We start from the raw sequence: 15,962 nt of genomic DNA on the forward strand, positions 1-15,962 counted from the left end.
CCCGAGTGAGAGACTTGCTTGTCACTCGGTAGGATTTTTTCAACTTAGGCGAGTACTGGACTGCAGCTAAGCCCCCGAGTGAGAGACTTGCTCATCACTCGGTAGGATTTGTTTTCAACTTAGGCGAAGTATTGGACTACAGCTAAGCCTCCGAGTGAGAGACTTGCTCATCACTCGATAGGATTTTTTCAACTTAGGCGAAACGGATCCGCAGCTAAGCCTCCGAGTGAGAGACTTGCTCATCACTCAGTAGGATTTTTTCAACTTAGGCGAAACGGATTCGCAGCTAAGCCACCCACTGGGGGATTTCAGAAACAAACGTAAACAATCGACAATCATTTTCATAAGATTGTAAAAACTCTTGTCTTCGATAAACAAACTACAAAGGTGCTTCTTAGTACATCTCAACAGACTGAGTGTTTAGGTATAAAAGGGGCGGAGCAGCTCCGCATTCCAAGCGCGCGGCTCGTCTTTCTTGTGCTCGACGTCGTAGAGGTGGTACGCTCCATTGTGGAGTACTCTGGTGATAACGAAGGGGCCTTCCCAAGAGGGAACAAGCTTGTGTGGTTTCTGCTGATCCACTCGGAGAACCAAGTCTCCCTCTTGAAATGCTCGACCCCTCATGTTTCTGGCATGGAATCGACGTAGGTCTTGCTGATAGATGGTTGATCGTATCAAGGCCATCTCTCTTTCTTGTTCTAAGAGATCAACTGCATCTTGTCGTGCCTGTTCTGCTTCTTCCTCTGAGAAAAGCTCGAGTCGTGGCGCATTGTGGAGCAAGTCACTCGGAAGTACAACTTCAGCTCCGTAAACCAAGAAAAACGGGGTTCTGCCAGTCGACCGATTGGGAGTTGTCCTCAATCCCCACAATACTGATGGAAGTTCGTCGACCCAGGCTCCTGCTGCGTGTTTGAGGTCGGGGGATAATGATGAAGATATGAACCTAGGGTAGGGTCATAGGCCTGACCTAGACACCCTCCCCTAGGACGTCACCTTAAAATCAGAAGCATTCGAAGAGGAGTCATCATCCACTCGACCATGAGGACTTCCACTCGGAAGACTTGAAATCACTCGACCGCAGGACTATCACTCAACCACCAGAAGGTCTAAGGTCGCTCCAGACCATAACGGTCGGACATCACCTCATAGCTTTAATAGTCATTATGTCTCTTTATTTACTAGTGTTACCAGTAACGTCTCCCCTTTAATGTACCTTAAACCCTTTGTAACGTGGGCCGGCTGGGGTCCTGGCGCAGTCTAGATAAGCCACCCCCCTCCACAGGCACAAGGGTTCGCATCTTTTGTAAACACACACACACACACACACATAATCCAGTTGACCGCCTCAGGGCACCAAGACGTAGGGCTGTTACTTCTTCTGAGAAGGGCCTGAACTCGTAAAACTCATGTCTACAACTACTCCATAGCTAGGATCTTGCCTCCTCATACCCACCCCACATTCTACTGTCAGTCTTAGAAGTACGACAGTTATAACATAAGAACTACAAAATATATATATATATTTAGTACGTAAAAGTTGGCAACTATTTTTTAGCTCATGAGAATCGGTGATCCGCTTGTGCAAAGACTACCCCTATACGATGATAGCTTCCGTCGGCTCATGCTATAAGGTGTTGGGTTACATCTCGCAACATGCGCAACCCTTGTGTTTAGTTGCCACTATGAGCTTTGAACCCTGAAAAGACCGCCAATGTTAGGTTGGAGGAAGAAGGGGATGAAGCCAAGTCATCTTAACCCTTATGCCCTTGGCGACACATATGCTAGTATGGGTGGGACAAAGGGTGAGATGACTCCAAAAGCCTATCCTTAGTTCGGATAGCAGGCTGCAACTTGCCTCCATGAAGAAAAAATCGCTAGTAAACACCGGAAGCTATGCGGTCCGGGACCTTGTTCATACAAATATGGTTGGGATTTGGGGAGACCTAGCCACACTCTTCTCCAAATATTTCCCATCGGTTCCGAAGTGGTAGGGCACATTCCATTATCAAAGCTACCCAAAGACACCAAGTGCCAGAATAATGGCACACTATTGTAGGTGTTCTAAACACATCAAAGGAAATGAACCACCCACAAATCATCACCAAAAGCAGCTCACCTATGATGTGGCTATTCTAGTTTCTTAAGATATTTAGCAGCATGGCCAAGCTTTTAGGGCTCAGAACCCATTTGCCAACTTTGGCAAGTAGAATGACAGTTTAGAGAAAAGTGGAGAGTTGTGGTGATATTAGGTTTGTGATATGTTGTTTAGTCCCAATTATCTATTTGATATCAAATGGGCATTACATTTGGGAACTTGACATAGGTGTTTGTTCCCTTATTTGGTAAAAGGGATTAGACAAGCGATGGAAACTTAAGTTAGGGTAAAGGATTGAAGTTCTCTGTAGCATAGATTACCGCTAAATATCCACCACCTCACATGTTATTAAAATGATGGGAGGTGGACTGTAAACTCCACTCTCTATCCCACGTAAATTATTGATTACTTTAATTAAACATGTTACTTCAAATCTTAGAATCCCTAAATTTGTATTCCCTTCCTCGATTTAGAAACTTTGCTTGAGTGGGCAGGTTTGGAAAAATTACACGACCTGCCACAGATTCCTTTTTTGAGACCATGACATCGTTGAATATATGTTTCATTGCCTCTCTTACTAGAAAGGCTACATTTTTACCGGTTGCTAAAAGGAAATATTTAAGAGAAGCACCCCGACTGGAATTTTCTATATTTAAATAGTTAGCTCCAACTAACTTATTTTAGAGCATATGCAGTTATGTCACCTCACCATAATTTTCACAGCACCCCAATTAGATTTATCAATTAATTGCATGTACAAATGCCTCCTCCAATCCGTACCTAGTTTCCTTCTCCCGCAATACTACGAGATTTTTTATCACCCCTCTCAACTAGTATGAGAGGTTGCATATGATGGGTATAAGTAGTTTGTACCCCCTCCGCACTCAAATAGATGGCACATAAACTGAGTCAAAAATTCAATGATTTCTAAGTTTCAAAAAGCATATATAAAAATAAGAAGATAAAATATACCAATTCAATATCATTATATCCATCATTAGATATATTTTCAATACCAATTCAATGTACTTATCCGATATTATGGTTTTTTATACTCTCTTCAATTAGTTGATCAAAGTTAGAGAGTATTAACTTTTTAGCTGAATTTATATGTGATGTAAATTGGGGATGGAGGGAGTATATAGGAGTGTACTTGTTGTTTGATCTACATGGACATAAAAAATGCATGGTACGTTAGCATCCAGGCTAAAGAATATGGATGTGGCTAGCGGGAGCCTGTGTGCCCCACTAATAATCATGAGAAGACCTGGTATAGGAAGGAGGTCCCAGTGATCCAATCCCGAGCGCTACCAAAGAAGGAAACCGTTTGGCTCCCCTTCCCTAGACCACCATGTGATATGTAGATAAAAAGCACATACCCCCGTTTGTCCTCCCCCCCTCCACGGTATGTGGTCCCTCTCCCCTCACGAGTTTCCTTCCACCAATTAGATTCCGTCCCTCCTAACTGTGTGTGCACGTGACCACAACCTGTTCCCGAGTTAAATTCTATTTTGAACTTTTGAAAAGCCATACTTTTGAACCAAACATCGGATTTGAGATCTATTTTCACCCTTAAGTTTCTCACGACAAGCTTTTCAAAATGATATCTCATATCAACATGTTTCTACTATTTTTTTTTCAAAAGCAACTTTGGTACCACATAAGGCAAATTTAGTGCTACATACAAGTGACTTCACTACACTATGTGTACCAGTGAATTTGGCTAAAATTCTGCGAACTTGCCTAACGTGGATGCTCAGTTCTCTATCGTTCATGCTTACTTCCCTACAATAAGATGCAGCTGCCTACCATTGATGCTCGACTGCCTACTATTGATAATTAATTTCCCTCCATTAATCCTCAATTGACTAATTTTGCTAATTAGTTGCCTTCAATATCACAAAGCCACCAATTATTTTTGTTCTAAATTGCCCGCCAAAACTCGTCGCGAGGCTCCAATGGTGAATATAGATCTCAATTCATATGTTCCGTCCAAAAGTTATATCATTTTCAGTTTTACAAGGAATTAAACACACACATATCAAGTAAAATTCGAATTAAATAGAACATGGATCTGAAAGAAGCATCGTTCCTTTAAAAGAAAACTAATAGCAATGATGGGTAACTAGTTAGCATTAGAAACAACTTTGAAAAGAGGTTGGTAACTTCACACCACTTTCAGAAACAACTTTCCTTCTATGAGAGGCAACTTTAGTGCTACAAATTCGCAACATCACCGCATTGCATGTACTAGTGAATTATGTATAACAATCTTCCAACTTGCCCACCGCAACTTCTAAGTTTGCCGAAGTTGATGCTTCCATGTTGTTGTTTCCAAATAGCATACAATACTACGAAGTTATATCTACTAATGATGCTTAATTATCTGTCATTGCTAGTTAGTTACCTACCATATGTCCCATAGTTACTTGACATTGCCAATTAGTTAACTACTGATGATGTAGTTGCATGTCATTGATAATTATTTAACTACAGTACTATGTAAACTTGTCCACAATTGTTACTTTAAGTTGCCTATATCTCAACCATTTTAGAATACTTAGTACTTATGATAGGTAACTTATAGGTGAAACAACTTAACTTGATAGTCATGGTAACCGACTTCGTAGGGATTTCTGATGATAGGCAATCGTACTACGCAGGCTAATAAGAAGTTCCTTTCCTATATCATTAAATTTATCTCCGTAGCACCTAGAATGGCTAACAAAAAAAGTTAGTTGAAACATATTCACATGGGATCTAGTTTTGAATAGCTCGCCGCGAGGAACCTTGGTGAAAACTGATCTTAATTTTGATGCGTTGTTGAAAATTTATATGACCGTGCATGCATAATATATGTTGTATGCACGCTCATAACACAAGTCGTCTCCTTTATTACTGAAAGTTTCCTCGTGTATTGCCAAAGTTGCTTTTTTAATGAACCCAAGGTACTATGAAAGTTCTATGCCATAGTTTCTATGTTGCTTGCCTCAAAAATAAAAGTTATCTACATCAGTATGAAGTCATCTACCACTGATGCACAATTGCTTATTATACGGTGAAATTTGCTTGCTATGATTTCTAAGTTTCCTATGATGTACTTGTACAACAACTTAGGATTTTTTTCGAGAACACGCATGAGGACTGCGTGCCAATGTATTAAGATAGTAAAGCACATAGATTTACAAGATATTATTGCGTTGAGCACCTTATAGGGGGGTGGATTCTCAAGCAATCTAACCTACACTACTAGGGAAAGGGCTATCGATGAAATTGACACTAATGGCGCACCAGACAAGTGGTGCACCACTACTATATACTAATGGCGCACCATGTGCTGATGTGCCATTAGTGTGGAAGACACTAATGGCGCACCAGACACACGGTGCGCCACTAGTAACAATTTGTTTTCATTTTTCCAAACATAATAATGGCGCATCCAGGCAAAGTGCGCGCACCAGCCACACAGTGCGCCACTACTGTATTTTTTTATTCTTTTTTTGCAAAACTATTAATGGCGCACCATGGCATAGTGTACCATTACTAGTTTAAACTAGTAATGGCGCACTACGCAACAGTGCGCCATTAGTATATATATATTATTATTTATATTTTTGCAAAACTACTAATGGCGCACGGCCAGCAGGTGCGCCGTTAGTATGTTGGGTTACTAATGGCGCATGGGTGGGTGTTGCGCCATTAGTAACCTGGGACCAGCTAGATATTTTGGACAGCCACACCTACACACTCACTTTCCCCACTTCATTTCCTCCACCTCCTTCTCCAAGCTTGTCGGCTGCCTCCTCCTCCTCACCTCATTTGCACCATAGATTCATCAAAATTAAGTGGTTAAATTACCTTTTTTGATAGGTAAGTAAGGGGAAAGCTATCTTTATGTTGTAGATCTACTTTTTTTCTCCCTAGCTCACTCCAATAACGTGCACATGCACTTTTTGTGGCCTAGCTAGATTTATGTTTGTGGTATTTGAAATGCGATAGTTGCCAATATTTTGCCGGAATTTTGATTCATTTCTGTTTCGGCGAGAATTTTGGCACTATGCATTCTTTTTGGTCCTATTTTTAGGGAAAGTCATGCCAAATTTTTTCTTGGTTCTAAAATATCGTTTTGCTCTACCCCGCAGGCGACCATGGTCCACACGATGACCGAAGGTATGGTGAATAGGTTTTTCAGCTCCGCGAAGGCCGAGATGCTTCAAAAGAACGAGACGGAGATAAGATGTCCGTGTCGAAGATGCAAGCTAAAGAGTCTTATTGTGGGCCCGGATTCCGGGCAGGTGCGGGACCACCTGCTCTTGCGTGGTTTCATGGATGGCTATCGGTGGCAAGGTGATGAAGATGACTAAGAAGTCGTCCATGGGGGCCATGCAAGAAATGAGGAAGGCAGCAAGACAACCACCGCGGCTCGGGCGGGCGAGAAGTCGAAGAATCTCCACGACATGATCACGACGGTGATGCTGTACACAGTCATCATGTAGAAGATGCCGGACATGATGATGACGAAGATGCCGAAGTAGACAAAGGGCATGATCATGAAGATGAAGATGCCGGCGGAGCAGACGACGATGGACCATCGATGGGCTGGGTGCAGGACCCTCATATTCAAGAGCTGCTTCTCAAGAAGACGGATAACGCAAGAGCTACCTCCCGAGAGAAAGCCAAGCTGGATCAACTGGAGATAGATGCGGTTATTCCATTGTATGCAGGATGTAGGCCCGAGGATACCCTCCTGAAAGTAACGCTCATGGCTCTGGAGATGAAGGTAAAACATAAAATGACCGACGCATGCTTCGACGAGAACATGTCATTCTGGCATGAACGTCTTCCCAAGGGGAACAAGTGCCCTACCAATTTCGAGGAGGCGAAGAAAATCGTGTGTCCTCTAGATTTACCGCACGTGAAATACCATGTGTGCATGAACAATTGCATCATTTATCGGGACGAGCACGCGGAGTCTACCATATGTCCGGTGTGCGGCGTCACTCGATACAAGAAGAGGAAGAAAGCTCCTCGAAAAGTGGTGTGGTATTTTCCGATCACTCCTCGTCTGCAGCGGTATTTCGCGGACCCTAAGGTAGCAAAGCTCCTGCGTTGGCACACGGATAGGGAGGAGAAGAAGCGAGAAGATGACGCAAATGATCCCGAGATAAATAAAAAGGACAAGATGCTGAGTCACCCTAAGGATGGGAGCCAGTGGCAAGCGTTGAACTTCGAACACCCAGAATTTGGGAAGGATCCAAGGAACATTGTGCTGGGCGCGAGCACCGATGGAGTCAATCCGTTTGGCAGCCAGAGAAGCACACATAGCACCTGGCCTGTGTTTGTGTGGATGTACAACCTTCCCCCCTGGTTGTGCATGAAGAGGAAGTACATTCGCATGAGTATGCTAATTGATGGGCCAAAACAACCAAGGAACGACATCAATCTGTATCTGGGGCTGCTAAAAGAGGAGCTAGACACGTTGTGGAAAATGCCAGCCAATACGTGGGACGCCGCAGAGAAAGAATATTTCCCTATGAGAGCCGCACTACTCTAGACGGTGCACGATTATCTCGGTTACGGCTATCTCGCGGGGCAGGTGGTCTACGGATTTTCTGGATGCGTCAGGTGCATGGATGACACACCGTATCGCCAGCTAGATAGAGATCCCGGGTCTTCGAAAACCGTGTTCATGGGACATCGAAGGTGGCTTCGCGACGATGACCCATGGAGGAAACGCAAGGATCTGTTCGATGGTGAAACCGAACCCCGAAGACGCCCGTGTACGAGGAGCGGCGAGGAAATAGACGCGCTGTTGAAAAATTGGAAAGACTGCCCACTGCCGAGAAAGAAGCAAAAGGCGCCAGAGCCGGGAAAGAAGCGAAAGGCGCCAGAGCCGCTGCTGAAGGTATGGAAAACGAGGTCTATTTTCTGGGACTTGCCGTACTGGAAGATCCACCGTGTGCCTCACAGCCTTGATGTCATGCATATCACGAAGAACGTGTCCGAGAGTCTGCTTGGTACCCTGCTCAACATGCCAGAGAGGACCAAAGGTGGACCGAAAGCAAGGGCAGACTTGAAATCAATGGGCATCAGGCATGAGCTACATGCTAATGATGATAATGATGATGATGATGATGATGAGACGAAGCAGGACACAGAAGGTCGTCGCAAAGGAAAAAAGGCCAAGAAGACCGGAAATGACTATCCTCCCGTGTGCTTCACTCTAAGTCAGGAGGAGATCGAGCAGTTTTTCACCTGCCTCATAGGAGTAAAACTTCCTTGCGGTTACGCGGGGAAGATAAGAAGATACCTAGACCCAGTGAAGCAGAAGTTCAGCGGGATGAAGTCTCACGACTGTCACGTGCTGATGATGCAGATACTTCCAGTTGCAATCTGTGGGATCATGGATGCGCACGTCCGTGAAACGCTATTTGGCCTATGCAACTTTTACGATGTCATCTCTTGGAAGTCGGTTGGCGTGAGGCAACTCAGAAGGCTACAGGAAGAGATCGTGGTGATACTATGCGAGCTTGAGATGTACTTCCCGCCCGCATTCTTCAACGTTATGGTGCATTTGCTGGTCCATATCGTGGAGAATATCATCCAACTCGGGCCGATGTCCCTGTACAGCATGATGTCATTCAAAAGGATGAATGGTGTCATCAAAGGGTACGTTCGCAACATGTCACGTCTAGAGGGAAGTATAGCCAGGGGCTTTTTGACCGAAGAGTGCATCTCCTACTGCGCGAATTATCTAGGCATCAAGAACCCCGTTGGTCTGCCCGTCAACAGGAACCTCGGCAGGCTCGCTAGATGGGGTCACCGTGAGGGTCACCGCGAAATGCATGTCGACTTCGAGGGTTGACTCGCCGACTTTGAAAGAGCAAACCTAGTCGCGCTACAACACATAGACGTGGTCGATCCTTGGGTGGTAGAGCACAAAACCTTTATTGAGAAGACGTACAATGACCGAGGTCAACAGAGGACGGACAGAGATATAATCAAAGGGCACAACTCATGTTTCACACGTTGGTTCAAGCAGAAGCTTCTGTTGTACCCCTTACATAAGGATTCTTCTGCGGAAGAACAACTCATATTCACCTTGTCACAGGGCGCCGAGCACAACCTGATGACCTATGAGGCATACGATATCAACGGCTACACATTCTACACCGAGGACAAGGACATGAAGAGCGATGGTTATCAGAACTCCGGGGTAACGATGGAATCCTACACTGGTAACGACAAGGACAGATACTACGGAAGGATCAAGGAGATCTAGGAGCTGAGCTACGCTGGAGAGAAGGTCCCGATGTTCTCTGTCGGATGGGCCAAGAGTGTCCTAAAAGAAGACCGGTATTTCACCACCATGGTTATACCCGAAACCAAATCCAAGACCGCGGGCGCAAATGTCACCGCGAAAAATGAGCCATGGGTACTGGCTTCCCAAGTGGACCAATGCTTCTTCATTACCGACCCGTCAAAGCCCAGTCGTGTTGTCGTGAGGAGAGGCAAAACGAAAATCATCGGAATGGATGGAGTAGCCAATGAGCAAGACTTCGACAAGTACGGCGACCCGAAGATCGAACATGACGACGACGATGAAGTAGCAGCATACACCACAAGAAGAAGCAGGACCACCATACCTAAAGGACGTCTGTTCCACAGAAGAACTCCATTTGCGAAAAATAAGGGCAAGAAGATTGTGAACAGATAGCTAGCTAGCTAAGATCGATTGTATTTAAATTGTAGTCTTCATTTCTCGATTGTATTTCATGGGCACTTTTTGAACTATCATGAATATTTTTAAATTTCATGGGCACTTTTTGAATTCATGAAAAAATATTGAATATTCATGAGGACACTCGATCTCGATACCCCTCCATCTCGATCGCTATCCCCCCTCGCCAGATACCCCTTGCCAGATCCCCCTCGCCGCCGAGGAGCCCTCGCACCCTCCCCCGCTCCACCACCGCCGACGACCCCCGCACCCACCCCCGCTCCACCGTCACAAATGAATGCAACTAAAAATCCAAAAAAACAAATTTGATTATATTTTCAAAAAACAAATTTGATTATATTTTCAAATAATAGATTTGATGATATTTTTTTATATTCATAAATATTTTCAAATAACAAATCTGATGATATTTTTTAAAAATTACTACTGTTTTTATAAAAATTTATTACTATTTCATATTCATATTCATTTTCTAAAAATTATTAGATGCAACAAAATAATTAAAAAAAATCTTACTTATGGCGCACGGCTGGCTGGTGCGCCATTGCTATATAAAAAAAGAATACTTATGGCGCACGGTCCCGCTGGTGCGCCATTGCTATGAAAAAAACATTCTAATGGCGCACCACCAGAGGGTGCGCCATTAGTAATCTTCCCCCATCCATACACTTCGTCCCTCCCTCGTCCCTCCCTCTCGCCAGACACTTCGTCCCTCTCCCTCCACTGCGCTGCTCCCTCCCTCGTCCCTCCCTCCACCGCACCGGCGCCGCAGCCGCCTCCCTCTCCCCTTCCTCCCCCTCGAGCGTCGCCTCCCCCCCAAGCCCCGCCTCCCCCCCGAGCGCCGCCTCCCTCGCCTCCCTCGAAACCCTTGAAACCCGCCTGAGATTTGGAGCCTCAGAGCCGCCGGAGACTTGGAGCCTCGGAGCCGCCCCATGTCCACCAGGAGAGGAGGCCCGCCGGAGATTTGGAGCCTCGGAGCTGCCGGAGACTTGGAGCCTCGGAGCCGCCCCATGTCCACCAGGAGAGGAGGCCCCACGTCCACCAGGAGAAGAGGCCCACGACCTCCCCGCCATCTATCCCCGCCTCCCCCAAGCTCGTCGTCTCTGCCCTCCGTCGTCTCCGCTTCGGCCACCACCTCATCGTGGTCAGGTAACCCTCCTCCCTCTGCCTCTCTTCTCCTCTCTTCCTCCTCTCCTCCCTCCCGGCCATGCCCTCTTCTTCTCTCTTTTGCTAGGTTTAGCTCAAATCCCTCTCGAATTTAGGTCAAATTAGGTTCAAAAAATTGTGGGAGTTGTGCCTAGAAAACATGAATAATTAGTACTCCATGTGCATTGGAGTACTTGGTACCTGCAAGATTTGGACACTCAACTGCAAAAGTTGAGGTATCTTTTTCATGCTTGTTGTCTATTGGTTGAAGGATCACTGCCTCTGCCTCACTGGCTGACACTTCCATGGTGCTATATCCTTTGTTGCTTTAATTGTACAACATTAGATATATACATTTGAATCAAATTTGTGATCATCAAACATCAAAATTGCAGGGGAGAGGTTGGTGCCTAGATTGCATTCGTTGTAGTTATCATGCGGCTCTTCTTCCCACGTCACTTCCCTGGTATCATTTCCTACCTAATCTTTTACCTATCCTTGCTGCCCCTAGCAAATTATCACTATGTGTTACATTTCTCATCTTGTTGTGCCCTGTAAAGAGAATTTTCTGCTTATATAGCACTACCAAAAAACATGTCCTTATTTTTCATCTACGCAATAAGCTGCTAAACTGTTACATAAATCACGCAATGAGTACTTGGTGCCTAGCAAACATGTATTTGTCCATGGTTTATAGACCAAAAATGCACTAGACACACTGAAGAAAAATGCACTGTATCATGTATTTGTCCATGGTTTATAGATGAAAATGAGTTATTTTGGACATTAACCATTTCAAGCAGTGTGCTGCTACCACTGTCCTGCAAGGTAAGAGACATGTAGGACTGAAACTGGTTCCAGTCCTGTTTGCAACTAGATACAGACTAATTGCAAACTGTGCTCTTTATTATATCCCAGTGAAATAAAATATAGGATAAAATATGTAGTGCTGGCTCCTGAGAATGAGTAGACCTATCTAGTTTCTGCAAGCAACTTAAAGCCCCAGTATTCAGTTGCTGGTCTGTTTGGTGTGATACATAACACAAGATGGGTTTGGTGTGGTTCTAGTCAAGAGATATGGACTCTTAATTACAAGTAAATATATGGTTCAAGATGAGTATGTTGATTATCAAGGGCTGAATCTTAATTACAAGTAAATACAGGGTTTAATTTGTGTTTGGGGTTGGAGCTGGGAAAGAGAGACAGAGGGATAGGAGGGGGAGGGGAAAGAGAAATGTTTATTTCAGGGTTTAATTAGGGCAGTGGCATGGTGCCCAGGCCAGGTGATATGACTGTCAATGCATGTTCATGTTCATGTTGAGAACCTATCACAATGCTTGACTTGAGAATGTTTAATCCTCATTTTCTATGCATGCAGAACATCTTATTTCAGTAGTAGTGCTCTTTTGACAAAAATGTTTTAGTTACTTTTGTAAGGAAAAAATAGGTGCATTTTAAGGAGAATCGTACTGTCTGTGTACCTAAGTAGTACAGCAGCACTGCATGCCTAACAGAGCTGCACAATAATTAAACATTAACAAGAGGTTGATTTTCTTCTTTCTGTCCAACAAACATGATAGTGCCAGGTAAAGGTATCTTTTCTGCGAAGTCATGCAGATTCGATGAATCTTCTCATATATGCTTCTATATGATTTTTTTTTCTTTTTTCTCCTGTTGTTCTGTTAATAACCAGATCTGATACCAGTGAGTTAGATGCCCATGCATGCATGAACTGGCTGACAGACAAAGACAAGTAAGCCAGGCCTCAAGACAATGCAGCTTAGTCAAATTAAACTCAAGATTCTGGTGTTTAACCCTGTTGTGTTGCTTCTAGAAATAATATAAAAGCTGTGAAAAAGAAATTTGTGGAGTTGGCACTTTACATAAGGTTGTAGATCATTGTAGTGTCCTAATGTCTAAGACTGTTGCATTGGAGGTTCATCTTGCAAACATATCAGAACTTGCAAACATTTTATTACTTGTTGCATTGCAGGTTCATCTTGTCTTGAGGCAAACAAATCAACATTGGAGGCTCATCTTTGAGGATCATCTTTATTACATATCAGAACTTGCAAACAAATCTGTGAAAGACTTGTAAAGTTGCTGGGTTTTGTCTCCGACCATTGTGTCGTGATGAATTTGCAGGTACCCCGAGAGGCCCTTGAGTTCGCCAGAATGTCGATTAACTTCCGTTCCGGCAAATTCGGGTACTCCATATGTCCGAATGTCAGCAAAGGTCATGCTAAATTTTCCGTGAATTTTAGCATGACTTTGCTAAAAATAGGACATATGGGGTACTTGCGACTAATGCATGGGCCAGGGTATCTTAGTACTTAGTTAAGTAGGATCAAGTGCCCCGCCATTCTTGCTGCATTAAACCATAGGTGGCAATAGAGCCAAGTGATTAGGCCCAACTTAGAATTCTCCTTAGCATCGATAAACCCTAGATGATAAACCCAACATAGGTCGCAATAGAGCCAAGTGATTAGCGCCAAGTCATTAGGTCCAACCTAGGGTGCCTCAGCATCGATAAACCCTAAATGATGAAAACTTAACTTGGCTTCTATAGGGTGCCTCAGTGTCGATGAGAACCTCAATGATGTACGCTTAGGCTTTTAGGGTGCCTCGGCATCGACAAACCCTAAATGATAAAAGCTTAGCTTTTAGGATGCCTCGGTGTCCAAAAACCCTAAATGATGAGACCATGATCTTATTCCTTGACAATAACCAACTTTTTGACCAAACTTTTTTTCCTATTTAGAGCGAAACATGGCCCAAAACGATGAGGCCGGCGGTTCGGGCGGCAAGCAATTCTGGGAGCTATCCCAGGAGTTGGAGGAAGAACCTCACCGCTATGAGGATGCCGTGGAAAACACCGATCCTGACTACACAACCCTAGTGGCGTCGGGGATGACACCACTGATGATGGCGCCGTGGATGCCACCACTGATGATGGCGGCGCATGCACAGATGGTAGCCAACCGAAGAGGCAACGGAAGGACCGGCGCCCGAGCGTGCTCGGCACCATCAGGGAGGAATTTACTGAAGTGAACTCCGACGGGCATCCGACGGCGCCCAAAGAAGTAGTCAAGGGGTACTTGGTTTAGCTCGGGTGCATTCTCCGGAGCACCGTCTCGATCAACACCGAGAACCTAAGGCATAGGGACCGAGGGCATTTGTGCAGCCTCTTCTTTATGAAGCTGCACAAATGATAGAAGTTCCACGCTAAGTTTGCAAACACACGCCTCTCAGGGAATAAAGTGAACGGTGCCGCCCTCACGAGGATGAGCACGGCCCTGTCTACTTGGAAAAGCACGGTGAAGGCAATGATTGAAAAGGTGATAGTTATGAGAAGATCAAGGCGAAATATCCTTAGATGAGCGAAGATGACTACAAGGAGTTCAAGATCAAGTGCGAGAGCAGCGCAACCTCCGAATCAAGTCAGTGCGGGAAAGAAATGCGGAAGTTGAACTTAGGGGTCCACCAACTCGATCCCGGCGGTTACAGAGTGGCGGAGCCTATATGGGACAAGGAGGACACGGAGCGTGCCGAGCAAGGCCTACCACCCTGCTTCGAGAAATACCGTGACAAGCAGACCAGGAACTTTCTCAGGGCCCCCTTACAAGGAGGACCCAGTTCCAAAGGAGCTTATCACGGATCCGAAGACCAGGGCGCTTGAGCTTGTTCTGGTAAGGAATACACCCCCGCGTAATTAGCTCCATATGGTTGCATTCTAATTAATCCCCAATATTTCTAAATGGTTCACGTTCCTTCCGCAGGACAATGAAAGCAGTAGCGCAGGGTTGTCTCAGAGCTCCCCTTTCGACACCCCTTTAAATAGGGCGTTGAACGTAATGAAAAACAAGGATAAGCTCAGTAAGCCAACGTCAGCTGGTCGTGTGGCCGGCAAAGGCTTGTCCACAAAATGGTCGTCATACTATACCGCTGGTGGGCGAAAGGAGAAAAATACCAGCTCGGAAAGCTAGTTGCGCGAGGTTGAAGCACTCGAGGCACAAGTGGCGCGGATTTCGGAGATTGTCCAAGAGCAAGGGCAACAACAAATAGGAACGACGCTCAACGCCATGGTGCCTACGTTGATTCATGGGCTGACGACATGGATTGCGGGCGGCCAACAGGGGCCTTCCCCGGTTCCCAGCTTCACGGCCAGCAACTCGCACAACACGCAGGCGGCGCCATTGGTGTCTCCGGCGGAGGCGGTATTCGTGTCTCCAGCGCCGGCACGGGCATTGGATCTTAATGCACCTGGGTGTATGTCGGCTAGCACCTCGCCAGCAAGCAGCCCCTCTGTCAGTTGCACGCCCGCCATTGGCAGTGCCTCGACATTAGCCGAGCTCGACGGCATCACGGTAACTAAGCCTCTCGGCCGATGACTTCATCTCCTTGCCTTTGACTGGGCATCCCTGACGCCCTACATGTTTTCACAGGGCGCCGCCGACGTTCCTTGCACTCTCCTGCAGTTTGTTGGCGGAGAGTTGGTCGATGTCGCCAAGGGCAGAATCGTTCAACCGGGCAACCCCGTGTTCCACGGTAATCCGATGCCACCCACAGTGTATAGGGTTGAAGTGGTTCGGTGCTGCCAGGCTGCGACGAGTTGTTTCCTCTGATTCGACCCGCTGGGGCCGACGAAGAAGATGAGATGACCCTCAGCGCCTGCGTAAGCTGGCCCCTACTTTGGCCGAAGAGCCAGATTCGTTTGGGGGCGGGGGACACCAGCCCACAGACAAGACCGCCAGTCGTGCTAGAGCCAAGCCATGGCAAGAACGCCGCAACGCTACCGGACATGCCGGACATCCGTATGGCACAGGATCCTCGCCACAAAAGACTTGATCATCTTCATCTTTGTTCACTTGCCGGTGCATGGCCACTTGCTCAAGGGCTTCCATTTCTCCTTCACTCATGGAGTCATATGTACCATCGTCGTTGAAGATCATGGTGTGTTTGTTGGTACACTCGGAAGAC

The sequence above is a fragment of the Triticum aestivum genome, chromosome 4A (assembly GCF_018294505.1).
Source record: "Triticum aestivum cultivar Chinese Spring chromosome 4A, IWGSC CS RefSeq v2.1, whole genome shotgun sequence".
Classification (NCBI taxonomy): domain Eukaryota; kingdom Viridiplantae; phylum Streptophyta; class Magnoliopsida; order Poales; family Poaceae; genus Triticum; species Triticum aestivum.